The following is an 18,618-nucleotide window of genomic DNA, read 5'->3' on the forward strand; positions in this document are numbered from 1 at the left end:
TACAGGAGGTCGTCATCCTCCCAAAAACAGAAGATAGTCTATGTGAATGATTTTCTAATGATGAAGATGAAGAAAATTAATGATCAACATGCTAGAGGCGGACAAAATGATTACAAATTTGGTTACCTTATCATGGCCAAGATCCTTAATTTCAACGAGAATTCGGACCTTAAAGGTATTCTCAATTGGTTATATGAGGTTGATAATTTTTTCTATATCATGGATATCTCGGACAATCGACAAGTGAAGACCTTCACCTACAAACTTTGTAACATCACGCTGATGAGGTATTTCCAAATTTTAACCCTAAGTCCAACCAATCAATCGAGAGTCTGACTCATTTCTGCTATCTTTTAGCATTGTTTCGGGTCTGTTTGAGTGTTCTAAGCCTAGTACGTTCAATTTTTGAGTTTAGGGATGAGCTAACTTGGATTCTGCATGATGCACTCGAGCCAAACACTCCACCAAGAGGAGTGTACGGCCGCACACATGGGTGTACGGCAGTACACTCAAGATGGCCATGAACCCATGTCCATATATAAGCCATCCCTTCATTTTTCATTCATTTTTTACACTTCCAAGTCTAGAAAGTCGGTTCTCTCTCAAGTATCATCAAGATTCTTCATCCTAATCCTCCAAAATCGTAAGTGATTCTTCTATCCTTCTTGATATCTTCCCTAGTTATGTATCATCTCATGATCCATCCATGAAAACAACTCTTTATGATAGATCTTCAAATCTTCATTCACTTCACCAAGAACACCAAGAACACACACTTGTTCTTGGTGTCTGTGAACCCTCTTCAAGCTTCCAAATCGACTCGTTTGTGTCTCGGGAATTCATTTGTGGAACTTCTCATCCTTACGCGCATATTCGATTGAATCACCCACATAAGGTGAGTTCATACCCCTATAATCAATCTTTTAAATGTTTTAAATGCTTTTAAGGGGGGGGGGGGGAATACAAGTTGAACACAATGATAATTGTGTAAATGTTTTGTGATAAACATCATTTTTAAGGATTGCTTATGTGTTTATAAGTGATCAAATCATTGCAAAAACTCTTTTAAAAGTTATGCTACTTTATGGTTTATAAAACTCCGTTTTTAAAGTACAATCATAACTTAGTAGATAAATGAGTCTTTATTTCAAGGTAATAACAGTTCAAATAAACATACTAGTAAACTATAATAGGTATAGTTTAGGGATTCAGTTCATACTATAACTAGTACAGGGAGAAGCATACTATAACTAGTACAGGGAGAAGCATACTATAAATAGTACAGGGAGAAGCATACTATAACTAGTACAAGGAGGAACATACTATAACTATAACAGATGAAAAAATCATGAATTACACACTTATACTATATATTCCTAGTATCGTAGGAAGTTATCGTATCTTTAACTCATTGTTTATAACAAATTAAGGTAATAACACATCATTCCGGGTTTACACTAACAACGGTACAAATACAACGTACCAGGGTTAGCAAACACGAGGTAATAACACATTATTCTGGGTTTGCACTAACAACGGTACAAATACAACGTACCAGGGTTAGCAAACACGAGGTAATAACACATCATTCCGGGTTTGCACTAACAACGGTATAAATACAACGTACCAGGGTTAGCAAACACGAGGTAATAACACATTATTACGGGTTTGCACTAACAACGGTACGAATACCGCGTACCAAGGTTAGCAAACACGAGGTAATACATCATACCGGGTTTACACTAACAAAGGTACAAATACAACATACCAGGAAACACGAGTATGATACTGTAATTATATATAAAGGGTACATCTACAAAGTACCGGACAATAATAAATAAAACACATAAACAAATACAAAACTTACAACAATATCGACTGATGTCACACCCCCAAACCGGAACGGCGGAAACGTTCGGGGGTGGTTGGCGTCATGCGTAGTATCACAACAATTGTATCATAGCAAGCATAGTAAACACAACCAGACATTGAATACATATATGAATAAAGTTTACATTGTTTAATACATAGTTTTGTTCATATCAAAAGTAAAATGGAAAGACGTGGCTCTAACGCTCCGACTTCTCCGAACTCCTGGAAGTACCTGTCTACTAATTCCCTGAGAATACAAGCAGTTTTGAAAGAATATCAGCATAAAGCTGGTGAGTTCATAAGCATTTAGTTTTGGTGGAAAAATGTTCTTTGAATCCTTTTGAAAAGTGTTCCTCAAGAAAATCCTATATTTTCTTATGAAAAGCGTGTTTGAAAACCCATTCTTTCCATGACTTCTCGGTTCATACAAGATATGCACAATCCAAGGAGTCACGGAATGAATATGAATATCCGTTAGTTGAATAATAAATCGTCAATTTTAGAAAAGCCGGTGTTATCCCGGGAAAATCCTATATTTTCCCTAAAACAGTATATCCGTCCTAGAGGTAGAGATGTAAGATTAGAAATCCCTGATTACTATCAGTATATATGAAAGTAGTTTTATTACTAAAAATAAAACAAATGAAGAGTAGAGTTCGTAAACCAACGTTAGTTTATACTTATTTGCGAGTCGTATAACCATACTTGATATGACCTAGAGACCTTTATAACGTTCTTCAGGCGTTTAAGCTAAATGACATTTGTCGACCACAGGCATGCCTGCCTAACTGTAGCTAGCAGTTCTGGTGTGGGATTGTCAGTCCCGAATAGATCTATTCACAAATCTCACGCTCTCCCTCCAGGAGACTCTGGTTATACTGAGATAGGATTTATCCCTGTACACCTAAGGGTACAGTATTGAAGTAGAGCCTCACAATTATGTATAATCTAGTTTACTAGCTAGAAACAGTATAAAACAATAATTATCCTTGAATAATAGTAATATATAACACAAACTAAATCTACCATAGTTTATATATATTCATCCATGAATTCTGATTTGGTAAAAACTGCCTAGAGGGTTATCCCAAACTATACCCATTATAGTTTATTAGAATTGATATGGAAAATGCTTTGTAAAAACCTTTCTGAAAGTTATGAAGTTATGTTTCCAAAACAAAAGTTTCCCTTATGCTCAACATATTACAAAAAGGGATAAAATATCTGAATATGTTAGTAAACGTGGAAATCATTGGACTGTACTAATAAGTTTAAAACTTAATAAAATACTTTGAGTTTGGCTTGTATTCCCCCCTGAAAATATTAAAAGCACGGAAAATGTAGGGGTATGAACTAAACTCGGGCAAGTGGTATGAATGAAGGATCGATACTGAATGTCGGATGTTCAAGTGATGCCTTGAACACGATTTGATCCTAATTAACAAGTAATGACACATAAAGGAGTCAAATGAAGGTATTTCACCACTAGATGTGACGGAGAACCACTCTAAGGACTTGGAACTACTTGCACTAAGTGTTAGGACCTTAAAGGATTGCATGAGGGAGGTGTATGGCCACCTTAAAGGTGTGTACGACCATGGGTGTGCGGCCGTACACTCATGATGGAAGGTGCATTTGAGGTGTTTTCAAGGTCCATACTTGCATCCATGAAGTGTTCTAGGTCCATACTCAGTTGTAGTACAAGTTAAGGGTCTTAGAATTAGGTTTGTGGTCCTAGGGTGTATGTGTGGTCGCACACGGGAGTGTGCTGCCACACACAAGGAGTGTGTTACCGCACAAGGGTGTGTGCGGTCGTACACCCTACCTGATGATGTCCAAAATGCCAATTCCAAGGTGTAGCAAGGCTAGGGTCATGTCCAACTCGAATAGGGAAGTCAAACTCTCACTTTGGAGGGTATTTTAAGAGTATGCGGCCACCTTATGGGGGTGTGCGGCCGCACTCCTTCAAAGAGATGAAGAACATGACAGGAATCAATGATTCAAGGCTTAGATTAGGTGGTTCTTCAAGCACAACAAGCTAAGGGATGGATTACTCACGTTTTTGAAGCTTTGGAGAGTTAGTGGTTGAAGAAGCTTGAGAGAAATGGTGTTGTGTGCTGCCAAGGTGTTAAAGGAATGAAAGGAAAGAGGTCTACCCTTTATATAGGGGTGGGTGTGTGGCCATGAGGGGTGTGTACGGCCGTACACCCATGTGTGCGGCCGCACACTCCTCCAAAAGGGGTGTATGGCCTGATTTCGTCACTATATGACTTGCTGACTCATTCCTAATCTCGACCTTGGTTGTACTCAAGCTTAGAACGCTTAAATGAACCCTTAATCAGTGCTAGGAGTTAACAGAAACGAGTTTAACTTAGATTAACTGACTAGATGTAACAGGTAGAAATTTCGGGTTGTCACAACTGAGGCGTTAAGAGTACATGATTTCATTACTTCTAATAGTTGTTCAAATATTAGAGTAACGCCACATAACTTACTCGTAACATGAACATTCAGTTAAAAAGGGGCCTATAATGCTAACTTTATGATTCCTCGGTAGATACATCAGGGATATATATTAATCGAGTCCAACAGATAGTAGGATGTGTGCCTTCCGCTTCATTTCCTGTTCCTTGTTTGGTTGTGGGCTTAGAGCAGATGCACCCAGTCTACTATCTATTCGATCTTAATTACATATATTCTGTATACACCAAGTAATCATAAGGAGTACCATGTATAGGTCAGGTCATAGTATACAAATTCAATACAACGTTTTCTAGTGCAAAAACCTTCTTTAAGATAGAACATTGAGTAAACTAAACTAGAAACTTATCAGTGAAAGGTTTAATCCATTTTATTAAACCAGTACAACTTAAAGGACCTTAAGTGGTTAATTCTATAATACCTTAGTTTACATATCAGGGTTATATATAAGTAATATCCGACAGATAGTTAGATGTGTGCTTTCCGCCTTACTTCATGTTCTGTGTTTGGGTGTGGGCTTAGGGCAGATTCAAACAATTAACTATCCGTTCGATATTAGGTTATATATAACTAGCGTAAACTAAGTGATTATAGAAGGAACTATTGTGGTTAACAGTTTTATTAAAAGAAATAAGGGTTTTTCTTAAAGAATGTTTTCATCAAATATAAAGGAATTAATACAGTTAACTCCGTGAGTACCAAATGAATGCACCATGGTTATACACATTAAAGATCTAACAAACAATGGGATGTGTGACTTCCGCCTCATTCCCTGTTCCTTGTTTGGTTGTGGGCTTAGGGCAGATTCATACAATCGATTATTTGTTTGATCTGTATTCTATATAACTTATATTCATTTAGTACTCATAGAAGGGATTGTAGAGTCATTTATACGTATCTTTCATCATATCAGAAGGTATAGGATCTTCTGGAGGAACAGACGAACTTTTCTAAAAGAACTTTCAACTTTACATCACTAAAATACTTATGAACTCACCAGCTTAAATGCTGATCTACGCTTTCAAAATAACTTGTATTCTCAGGAAATCAGTAGACAGGTACGCGCACTGGGATTCAGAAGATGGAGCATAGTAGTTTCATGTCTTGTTTTGTTATTTAGTTTTATAGTCTATCTTATGTGAACCACATACTTTGTAAACACTTTCATTCTAATGAAATGGTTGTTTGTTACTTTGATTACTATGATGCATGTCTTGTGATACTAAACATAATGTCCTCCGCCCCCGAACGTTTCCGCCGTTCCGGTTTGGGGGTGTGACAGTTCTCCTTCTGAGAGCCTATGTATGAGGATTTTCATTGATTTGCCAATGTTGGATTTTATTAGGAAGGCTCAGGATGAGGGAGTCAAGATAGAGAATAGGAAAAAAGAGACTTAGGGGTGAGATTGGTAGATTTTCTACTGACAGTTGTAGATTATTGACCCGGTATGGATGGGTTTGGGTGCCAGAATTTGGTGGAATCAGGCAGACTGTGTTGGAAAAGGCGCACAATTCCAGGTTTTCGATACACCCTGGAGCCACCAAGATGTATCAGGATTTGAGACTTAGTTACTGGTGGCCGTGCATGAAGAAAGAGATAACGTGGTATGTTGAGAGGCGATTGACATGTCGAATGGTCAAGGTCGAGCACCAGACACCACATGGAAAGCTTAAGCATTTGGAGGTTCCCATATGGAAATGGGAACAAATCACCATGGATTTCATCACCAAATTACCGCATACAACTAAGGGGTTTGATATGATTTGTGTGATAGTATACCGGTTGACCAAGAGTGCCAACTTCTTCGCCATATGCGAGAGCTCGTCGGCCGAGAAATTGGCCGATGTTTATGTATGCGAAATTGTCACTCCGCATGGTGTTCCGGTTTCTATTGTTTCCGAAAGGGATGTTTGGTTTACTTCACGATTTTGGCAGAGGTTCCACGAGGAACTTGGCACGAGGTTGCATTTTAGCACCGCTTATCGTCCGCAGACGGATGGTCAGAGTGAGCGGACTATTTAGACGCTCGAGAATATGTTGCGAGCGTGTGTTATTGATTTCGGTGGGAGTTGGGACTCCTACCTTCCATTAGCTGAGTTTTCTTACAAAAACAGCTATCCCTCTAGCATTTGTGTGCCGCCATTTGAGCTTCTATATGGGAGGAAGTGTCGTACCCCAGTTTGTTGGGGAGAGGTGGGTCATAGGGTCATGGGAAGGATTGAGGTAGTCCTTCAGACGATAGAACTTATTTAATAGATCAGGCAGAGATTGACATCTTAGAGTCGATTGAAAAGTTATGTTGACAGGCGCCGATCAGAATTGGAGTTTCAGGTTGGTGACATGGTACTATTGAAGGTATCACCCTGGAAGGGTGTAATATGATTCAGTAAGAGGGGAAGTTGGGGTCCCTGGTATATTTTTCCGTTTCGGATGTGTGCTAAGGTTGGCAAGTTCGCTTACAGGTTGGATTTGCTTGAGGAGCTTAGTCAGATTTACAACACCTTCCATGTGCCTTAGTTTCGGAAGTATATGGCCAACGAATCAACGATTGTTCCTTTAGACGATGTACATGTTGATGATCTCCTGGATTACATTGAGAGACCAGTGGCGATTTTGGATTGGAAGACGAAGGCCCTGCGCAACAAGGTGGTGTCCTTGGTCAAGGTTCAGTGGCAACATCAAAAAGGATCCGAATGGACGTAGGAACCCGAGTCTGAGATGCGGGAACACTACCCTGATTTTTTCATAGCAGTGGACTTCGAGGACAAAGTCTAGTTCAAGTGGGGGAGAATTGTAACATCCTGATGATGAGGTATTTCTAAATTTTAACCCTAAGTATGGAGATCATTCCATTTTAACCCATGTGTATGAGAAGTGTTGCAAAATGGCCCATAGTGGCATTTTTGTAAATCTTGGTCGGAGCTCACTCACGCTAGGCGTATATAGCGTACATCGGGCGTATGTGCTAGAACCTCAAACCCTAATTTTTAGGGTTTGGACCGTATTTAAACATCCTTAAATCCCTTGCCTTGTCCCTTCCATCAGCTTCCAACCTCATTTTGATGCTTTTGCAAACCCTAAACCATTTGAGAGCATTTGTGAGCCTTTGAGTGCATTTTTGGTGACCTTGAAGGAGGAAGGAAGAAGAGAAGATCATCTAGGAGGAGTGGGACACGTTAGATCCAGAATCACATCATCATTTGCCATCATTTGGATGTAAAAAGCTCTAAACTCGGTTAAATGTTGATTAGATCTTATTTAGTCATGAAATGGCATTCTTTTAGTCCCATAAGCTTGGTATTATGAGTATCGGTTACTCTAATCCATATAAGCTGCCCTTTCAGACGTTTTGGAGCATTTTCCAGTATAAAAATGTAATATTTATTGTTAGTTTCCTTCCATGCATGACTTAGAAGGTCTTAAATGGTTAAGTAGTTAGGGTTTTTTTTTGTTATTGGGCACTTCCTAACCATGCTACACCATAAAGTTAGAAACTTTATGGTTGAGGATGTGAGTTAAGGTCTAGGTCTGGAATATGAGCAAAAGAGATTAAGGATTAAGCTCTTAATAAGAAGGTGAGGTGGCCAGGTGCGTACGCTGGGCGTACCAAATGGTATGTTGTGCGTACGCGGTCAATGCCTCGACTTCTTGGTCAAGATGAGTACACCCCGCGTACAGCTGAGTACGCCCAACGTACTCAACTGAGTTGACTCGGTTGTTTTGTTGACTTTTGAACTTGACCAGGGTTTGACCAATTTTGACCAAAGGGGTATTTTGGGTATTTTGATATTAAGTTAAGTTAGGCCATGATTTAATTAATAGGTGACGAGTAGAGCTGATATTCAGAGCAGAAATTTATTTATCTATCATTCAGACTAAGAGGTGAGTTTTTCCTCATTGTACTTGTGGGTTGAAGGCACCAATGCCAGCCCACTAGGTTATGTATCCTAGTTTATAGGATGGTTTTATACTAGTATATGATTGAATAGTAGATCTGTATGATTATCTGTATTTGCTGGATTTGTTTTTATGTTTATCTGTTACATATGACGACATATTGTGGTGGGTTGAGGTGAGGCAGTCCAGATAGGCTATAGGCCCTGCGAGGCAGTCCAGTCACGCCAAAGGCCCGGAGAGCGGTCCAGATAGGTTGTAGGCCCTACGAGGCGGTCCAGTCAGGCTGAAGGCTCATATCTGCCTGCCATTTTTTGTTATGTTGTGTGATGGTACTTTGGGGGAACTCACTAAGCTTTGGATTACGGTTTCAGTTTATTGTTTTAGGTACTTCAGAGGATCATGGGAAAGTGAAGGCTTGATTGCGCACGTCTTCCTGTTTTTTTGACATTGGATCTTGGGATACTCTGATTTTGATTATACTTTGAAGTAATGGGTTTGGTTTGTAAAAACTTTATGGTTAATGGATTTTTTTTTGAAAATTTAAATTTTCTATGATTTTTGGGATGTTACAAACTTTGTGTCGAAGCTTGGTGGGACCATGTCCTGGAGGGACGGAGGAAAAAAGGGAAGCATCCAGTGAAAGAGTTGCATTACAAGAAGATGTTTATAAAAGGGAAATTCTTTCCCTTGCTTCCGAGTAGATCGTTTATTAACAGTACCATAACTGAACCCATGGAAACCAATTTATTTTAAAGCATATAACCGAGTTTATGCTGCTTCATTAAAAGTTTAGTTAAATGATACTGAAACGTCCCATTTTCACAACCAAAAATTTCATTTTTTTGTTTAAGCATAACTTCCTAGTTATAAATCCATTATGAAGAAAAACGTTTATTTCAGATACGTTTATTAAAAATCAGAGTAATAGTAAAGCACGAGAATCTTCATTGTTGCTAATGAATGTGTACAGTCACGCCTTCGCGTTCCCATGATGACCGATGTAACCTGAAACGATAAACAACCGGGTAAGCACAAATCTTAGTGAGTTTCCCCTAAAATACCCCATACGATAATCATGTTTGGTCCACTCAGCCATCGGGCTAGAATACCTAGGGTTTGTTGGCCTACCGCCTTAACCCAACCACTCTTCCCGAGCCTCCGTGCCTTCGGCTTACAGCCGACCCGCACCGGGTATCTTGGCCTACAACACAAAGCAGGACCGGCTCAACCTACCACTACCATATGTCGACATATAAACAATCAAGGATCAAGCAGGCACATAATACATGCAAACATCCATCGTACAACTCATTACCGCCTACTAGTCCTCTCGCAGCATATAGTCCCGCTACCAGCTAACCTCTATGAATTGCATAACGATAAGTAGCCAGAGGTGAGTTAGCCACCCGAACAGATGATCCTAACCTAGAGCCACAACCAAACAAGGAACATGCAAGAAAGCATTGATCAAGAGTTCTCTAGCTATCCTACATGACAACAGACAGTCCCTAGGACACTCCACTAGATGATAACCAACAAGTAGATGTAACATACATATCCAACAATGCACTATAACATAGCAACATCCTATATACCAGGATACTGATCTAACAGATCACTATAACATAGCAACATCCTATATAATAGGATACCGATCTAACAGATCACCGTAACATAGCAACTTACTAAGTATCAACAATCCAAGTAATGCACGACCGTATATATTCAGAGGTGACATAATGATTCGGACAGGTGGTCCTACTCTAGAACCATAACCAAACAAGGAACAAGTAATAGAGCCTAGACCAAGAGTCCTCAGTCTATCCTACATGAGTATATACAGTTCCTAAGGCATCCTTCTACTAATAGATAACCAAAACTAATGGGTCAACATTGGTGCCTTCAACCCCCGGTACAATAAGGCGAAACTCACCTGAATCAAAGAACTCTGAACACTGTGATACGACCCCTTTTCAGTACTGCTTGCTCCCGCGAATCCACTAACACCAGAACCAGATAGAATCTCAATCAATAACACAAAATACTCAAGTTTAACCCAAAGTCAAACTTGGTCAAAAAGTCAACGGTCAGCAGACCCTCACGACGTGACCATCTATGGCTCACGTCGTGAGCCACTACATGAAAAAATACTCGAGTCTGACCACCCTCACGACGTGACATGCATCTCCTTACGTGGTGAGGTCTGTCTGAATGCTATATTGATTCAAAAACCTCTTAATCTAATAAGCCATGAATGCATCTGTTCCAAGAGGCTTCCTAACACTCCAAGGATCATAAAAATTGATGCTTTAAGGTCTTGTATTGAGACATTCATAAAAATTTAAACTTTTTTAAACCAATCCCAAAATCATAATTGTTTACATTGTAGTTTTCAAAATATGGTTAACATAAGAGTTTTCTCAAAATCACCAAACACAACATGTGGAGGTTCAAGATCAAGCCTTCGCCTTCCCACGATCATCTGAGGTACCTGAAACATAACCCAAAACTGTAAGCCCAAATCTTAGTGAGTTCCCCCAAAGTACCAACACATAACATATATCACATAATAATAACAGCATGTAATGGGTCCACAGCTAACAAACTGGATTACCCCTGAGCCCACAACATAAGTCTGGCTTGCCTTCGGCCCACAACATATGTCTGGCTTGCTCCCTGACCGGTTCAGTCCTTGGACTAAATACCACTAAGCCATTAGTACGAGTCTGGCGTGCCCTTCACGACCCTCAACTCATATCTGGAATACTCAGGAGCCCTCAGTATTAGTCTGGCATGCCCTCCTCGACCCTCAACTCATATCTGGCTTGCTCCAGGGTTTGTTGGTTAACGCACGTAGCAGTACAACCTCAACCTAACCTACACAATATGTCGACATATAACAAATAATATCATATACAGATAATCAGACAATATCACATGTAGTCCTACTGGTCTACCAGACTAGCATATCAAATATAGCATCGATATCTATCCTTGGTCAAACATGGTCAAACATGGTCAAACTTGGTCAACTCAAAGTCAACTGGTTAAAACCCATAAACCCACTCAGTCAACCCAGCTAAGTTAACTCGAAAATGGTTGAACGATGCTGTTGGATTTATGTCTATGTCCATAACTATATTTGGTATGTACTTGACCCGGTTGTAGCATGGTCCTTTTGGGTTTCCTTCACCAAAGCAACTTGACAGGATGATTTATGGAGAGAGAGAGGATATTATGGTTTATTAATATATTATATGAATAATATATTAAAAGAGAAATCATATTGTTTAATTAATATTGATCAAGAATTATTTAAGAAATTAATTCTATGATCAAAAGGAGATTAATTGAACTTAGGGGACTGGAATTGCAATTATAAGATAATTGATTTTGGGCTATGGATCCATATGGATGTAAGGGGGGACGAAATTAGGGTGGAAGCCCACCTTGAAATCGTCCAAGCCTTATTCCAGATGGTTCCTTGGACTGCTTAAGGCCTAAGTTATCCAATTAGGGTTTTGGCTGAAACCCTAGTAGCTCAAGTATATAAGGACCCCTAGGGCTACAGAATTCGGCTACCAGAAACCCTAAGTAGTTCTTAGAGCCGAAATTGTGCCTCCATTCCCTCTCTTCTAGATCATCTTCTTGCCTTGGTGTTTGTAAGCCATTAGAGGTATTACACTTGTGATACTAGGCTCTCAAAGCTTGAAGATTCTTTCAACAATCAAAAGCTAAACATCGAACTCTGTTGTATATGTTATTTCGATTGTGATATGCTAGATCTAGCGTTTGTAAGCTTTGGATAAATTTGCATGTACAATAGAGAAACCTAGATCCAAAGCTTTAAGGTTTTGCATGTGCACATATGAATGTTCTTTTGCTCAAAACCCATCACATGCAAGTACATGGGGCGTACTCTGGCGGTACACTTAACGTATGCAAGCCTCGCATTAACTACATTACGGGGACGTTGATCGAGTATGCGGGGCGTACTCCCTTCTACGTAGGGCGTACCCTCGTAGAGCCTAAAAGCATGTAAATGGACCACTAAGGCCCAATAAACATGTAAGGTATATTCCAATCCCAATAAAAGTGAAAATGACGTATTTAGTCCGTTTGTTATTACGTTGTTTGTTTTAGCTCAGTTGTTTACCAAAATGACATAAAAGGCCCACCTTTTGTAATGATGACATTATTGGCCCATTAAGCCGAAAATTTACAATTGAGGCACATTTTTGGCAAAAATGACACTTTAGGTCCCTTAAGACCAATAGTTTACATTTAAGGGCTTATTTTAAATAAAACAACATTTTTAGCCCACTTTTGTTAGAAATAACATTTTTGGCCCAATATTTGATGAAAATTGACATTTGCGGCCCAAATGTATAGAAATTTACCTTTTCGGCCCAAGTTTAATAAAATTGACATTTTCAGCCCATTTAACTGAAAATTTACATTTTTGGCTCAAATTTGTTTAAAATGAAAATTTAATCCACAAAGGTCAAAAGTTTACAAATTAAGCCCATGAAACCGTGAAGGCCCAAATTTAAGCCCATTTTGTGAAAATTAACACTTTTGGCCCCTTTAAAATCATGAATATCATAAAGATCCATTTTTATTTAAAAACAACTCTTTTAGTCCCTTAAAACTGTGAATTAACATAAAGGTTTTACTTTTTGTATTTTTGTCAATTAAGGCCCCTCTTATGGTATTGTTTAGCTTTCAACATTCTTAACATGTTTTATCCTTACAATCTCATGGTATGTGCATAAGTGATTTAGTTTGCAAATATCACCAAGTTTTGGTAGTAATTTCGAGTTCATGAAGTTTCAACATAAAATCACAACATATAATATGAAAAACACACATAAACATGCATAAATACATAGATCTAACACAAAGCAACTTGTATCCTCCCCCAAAACATAGTAAAAACCGAAAACAAGGGGGTATAAACTCACTTTGGTTGATGGATTGGTTTTGGTGAGAAGATTGAAGGAGATTTCGGCCTAGCTTGCTTTTTGAGAGGAGTTTTCGAACTTAAGGAGTTATAAGAAGCAAGAGTCACGAAATGGAGTGCTTATGAGTGAAAGACTCATCATAAAAATGAAGTTAAACATCTTGAATAGGAAGTAACTTACCAAGATTGAATGGGCTTTGGTGAAAACTTGATGAAAATTTACACCAGCTCACAATTTTTCTTGAAGGAAAATGGAGGAATCCTTGAAGATTTAGAGAGAATTTTAGAAATGAATTCAAGTGTGAAATTGAGAGGGGAGGCCGAGAATAAGAAGAGAAGAGAGAGAAGGTGGTGTGGCTTTTGCATGGTGGTGTTTAGTTGATGCATGGAGACATGTGAGATTATGACATTGTTATTTGGTGGTTTATAATGAAGTGTCACTCTAATTACCCCATATTTGAGTTTTTCTTTCTCTTTTTTTTTGTATGTGGGCCGAGAATTGGAGAGAAGATGAAAGAAATTTGGATGTTGGGCTAGTATTGAATATCAACCGAAATTATAAGGCCCAATATGGAAGTTTTCGGCCCATTGGACTCATATTTGAGTTTGCGGCCCAAATGAGGCAAAGATATGGGTTTTTCGGCCCATATATTTAAAGAAGGTGGTTTTAGGCCCAATAAGGCCCATGAAGAGTCTTTGGCCCAAAATTCTATAGTGTAATGAATGTGGGTCCAACTAGGGCCCAAATGAGGATTCTTAGCCCAAAAGAATTAAGTTGTGAGTTTATTGGCCCATTAGGCCCAATAAATGATTCTTGGCCTAATAATATGTTTGAACCGGGAAGTTAGGGTTACAAACCCAAAGTCGAGTGAATATAGTACATTGAATTAGGTTTAGGGCTTCACGAGTGCGTTTTGATTCGAATAGTTGTTTTTGAATGAGTAATATGTATAACATCAAACTTGGAGTTACAGGATACACCAAGAGTTGATTACACGTGGACAGAATTTCCTAGCCCAAAAATTCTAGTTGTGACACATAATGTATTTGTTCAAAAGTGCATAACCAAGACAGATAAGTAAAATTTGCATAATGCTGCAAAATCCAGTTTCCAATGACTTAAGTACCTGCTTACTGGTTCCCTGAGAATACAAGTCATTTTGAAAAGCGTCAACTATAAAGTTGGTGAGTTCATAAGCATTTTTGTATGAAAGCGATTTGTAACTACTTTGTTTGAAAGGTTTTGTATGTACCAGAAAATCCGATATTATATATAAAAATGGTTGTATGCCTTATACCAAAGACTAAAATGTATGTATGCATGTACTTTGTATCTTGTAAATGTAAGTTCCTAGAAAAGCCAATATTTTCTGATGTGTGAAAAGCTGTAATCTTAAATCGTAAGACCGGAATAGTATATTGAAAAGTAGTATGAAGTTTTATATTTTATAAAACCGGTGAAGTGTAAGCTTCCCGTAAACCAAGATAGTTTTTTTAATCCCTAAGTGAGTTATTACAACCATGCTAAATGTGACTGTAATGCGTGTACGACATTTTTCAGGCGTCGGAATCGGTAAGATATTTGTCACCCTAGACTGGCCCGTCTAGCTGTAGCGAACAACTCAGGTGTGGGGTTGTCAATCCCGTATAGATCTATACACAACTATCTCGCTCTCCCTCCAGGAGACTCTGGTTATAATGCAGGACTTAAAGTGTACGCTAGGTAGGTACGGTGAAGTGAATGTGTCTCACTAGAGCCTTAACAGATTTACGTGAACTAAGACTCCCTTTTTCTTGTATAATAACATAATTACACTTTTAGAAAATTTATGACATGGAGTTTTATAACACACAAATCATACCATTAATAATTTGCCTTGTATGTTTTTGTCTAAACTATTTATATAAACTTATATAAATATCGAGTATCATATCTTGTCTAGCATTGATGTATGTTACCAAACATGAATCCTTAAGTTTTAACCCACCAAAATAGTTGTAACGCCCGCACATCCGGGCTAGTCAATTTAGAGACAATAAGTGTCGAAAACGACTTTTCGACAAAAGATTATTTAGAATAAATAATCTTAACCAATTTGTAGAATATGTCACAAGGGTTCCGTACATATAAAGAACGCCGAAATCCGAGTTATAACGAAGAAGTTATGGCCCGTCGAAGTTTCGCGACAAAACCGGCACGATACTGCACGACGTAAATAGTGATTTTTCGATAGAGCGATTTTTAGCCTTAGAGATCTAAATGAAAGTCGTAGAATACGTTAACCCGAGAGCGTGCACAAAAATAACTCCCAAATCTGACTTCGTATGAGGAAGTTATGATTTTTGTAAGTTTCAGATCAGCAGTACATAGCCCGTAGTTCGAATATTAGATCGAGCGATTTTTAGCCGACACAACCTAAACGAGAATCGAAGATCTCGTTAATAGTAGCATAACGGTAAAAAAATAGACGAAAACGGACGTCGGATGAAGAAGTTATGAATTTTTAACGGACTTTTCCTGTCCTGGCCTGTTAAAAGATAACTTTAAAAATAAATTCAAAATTAGCCGACGAAGTCTAAACAAAAGTTGTAGATCATGTTGCTGCCTACGCGTGGATATAAAGAACGTCAAAAACGGAGCTTGTATGCGAAAGTTACGGATTTTAGAAGATAATTAGTTTTTGGGGTAATCTACGAGTGACACGTGACGCAATCTGGGCCACACCTTCTTCCCCATTGTAAGACCCCGAATTCAAAAGACCTAAAAAGTATAAAAAAACCTCAAAATCAGGAAGCGACTCGTCGAGTTGATGGGATGACTCGACGAGTAGGAGCGCGATTTGGCACCGCGGGTTAAGTGACCTACTCGACGAGTCGGTGGACCGACTCGGCGAGTTGGTCTGGGTTTGGAAAACCCTAAATTCGGGACTTGGTACCATATTTAAGTATCTTATTCCCCTTCTCTTGGTCTCATCTCCAGCCTCCAAGACCAGAACCCACAGATCTCGAAACCCTAATGCTTGTGAGCCACTTTTTAGTGTGTTTTGTGTTCTTGAAGTCAAGAAGAAGAAGAAGAAGAGGAAACTTGAAGGCTCAAGGAAAGGCTTGTGAATCCAGAAGTAGCTTCTCAATCTCATCATTTTCTGGTAATCAAGTCTCTAACTTGATTATTAGTTCATTAGATCTATTATTTTCCCCTTTTATGAAGATTTTGGTCCAAGAATGGTTGCTTTTGGGATTTGGATGTCCCCAAGCAAAATCCTTTCAGATCTGGAAGTATTTAGGGTGGTTAAGGCATAAAGGTGCAAGCTTTATGCCATTAGAACTCCCCATGCAAGGTTTAAGAGGTTTTTATGGCCTTTTGAGCAAAAAGGGCCATGCATGGATGTAAAGACAGAGACTTTACGTATTATATCGACCCTAGAAGGTTAGATCTGTGTGACATCCCCTATTTTCTCGGCCAGAAAAGACCGATTTAATTTATGCTTTTTAAAATCAAATCAGAGAAATCTATATAAAAGATGTTGCGGAATTGGTCCCCAAAACAAAATATGATAAAAGTTTGTCAAAACCTTTCTTTAAGAAATATATAATTTCATTTAATATCAAAACTTCGGGATGTCATGTACCGATACAGACCAAAAGCATAAACAAGACATTATAAGCCTTTCAACAGTTATCTACAACTACTGGCCTATAATCCAAAAATCTCTCATCGTCCTCCGATTATGCTCGGGGTTCACTACCTGTAACATAAAAAGCTGAGTGGGTCAGGCTTGGGAGCCTGGTGACATTATAGGGTTTTCAACCTACAGTAATAATAAACTTATTAAGTTCACCAATCAACAATAACCCTGATTACCCGTTCCCGTTATCCTCACTTTACGTCCCTAAACACTTTTCACAAGGGACCTAGCCTAAAGAATATCATCCGGATGGACACTACTGCTAAGGGGTTTCCTCAGCCATACATGTCCTAAAGGCAACCACGAGGGGGATGGAGTACAGCGAATAAACACCCAAGTTCATTAACACCTACAGGTTGCGGGCCTGCTAATGTTTCCCACTGGACTATCTAGAAAGTCTGTGGTCGTCATCCAAACTCCGCTAGATGACTGAATCACAAATCACATCGAGGCCTCTCATCACTTTATTTCATCACACACCAACTATCTACCCATGTTCTACCCAACATATTTGTAGATAAATATATATATATATATATATATATATATATATATATATATATATATATATATATATATATATATATATATATACAGTTTAAAACTTGTATAAAACATCAACTCAACAGTAACCTCAAATAAACAATTAATATATTTACACATAGCACGTATTTTAAGGTAAATACCTCATATCTATGTGTAAAATGAAAGTGACTATACACTCACATGTTGTGATGAAAATCGGGCAGCAATTCGTTTCCTAAAATGTTCGTTTCTAATAAAACCGGGAGTTTTATTCAGAAACCGGGCTCTGCGAGGGTCGGGCTTCGAAACCGAAAAGATAAATTTTCCGGGCTTCTCGGGCTCTTCGTGGCGTATTCCGGGGGTTATAATCGATACCGGGGCTTTGGGGAATGTTAAGATGAAGAAAATATGAAGAAAGGGGCTAAATATGGCAAAATTCCAAAACTAACCGGGAAGGCTCGCATACCCCTTCTATTTATAGGGTCTGAAGTCGGTTCAGGAGGTGGGGTCCGCAGGCGAGGGTCTGAAGTCGGTTCTAATCTCGCACATGGTCTGCACATGCGAAGGCCTCGCTGTCCTCTCCTGATTGGACCGAGGTCTAGGTCCGAAGTAGGGGGTGTCCGTGGCTTCATGCGAGGGCTCGGTCACGTGAAAGAGGACACACGTCGGACAGGCATTGGACCACTTCAGATGACTCACGAGATCGGATGACTCAGCAGCTTGGATGACTCAGCAGTATTTCGGACACGTGGCATGCTCTAAGCGAAGGTGACGTGGCCGAAGCCACCTATGCGAAATTTCTCGGTTTTCGCGCCAAAACTTCTAAAATCCATAACTTTCGCATACGAGCTCCGTTTTTTACGTTCTTTATATGCACGCGTAGGTAAAATTACGCTCTACAACTTTCGTTTAGACTTCGTCGGCTAATTTTGACTTTAATTTTATTATTATTATTTTTAACAGACCGGGACAGGAAATCCGTTAAAAATTCATAACTTCTTCATCCGACGTCCGTTTTCGTCAGACTTTTTACCGTTGTGCTACTAATGACAAGACCTTCGATTCTCGTTTAGGTCCTGTCAGCTAAAAATCACTCGATCTAAAATTCGAGTTTTTAGCTGTCTACTGCTAAGCTGAAACTTCGAAAAATCATAACTTCCTCATACGAAGTCAGATTTGAGTGTTCTTTTTATA

This window comes from Lactuca virosa, chromosome 8 (assembly GCF_052849685.1).
Source record: "Lactuca virosa cultivar CGN04683 chromosome 8, Lactuca_virosa_CGN04683_v6, whole genome shotgun sequence".
NCBI lineage: Eukaryota > Viridiplantae > Streptophyta > Magnoliopsida > Asterales > Asteraceae > Lactuca > Lactuca virosa.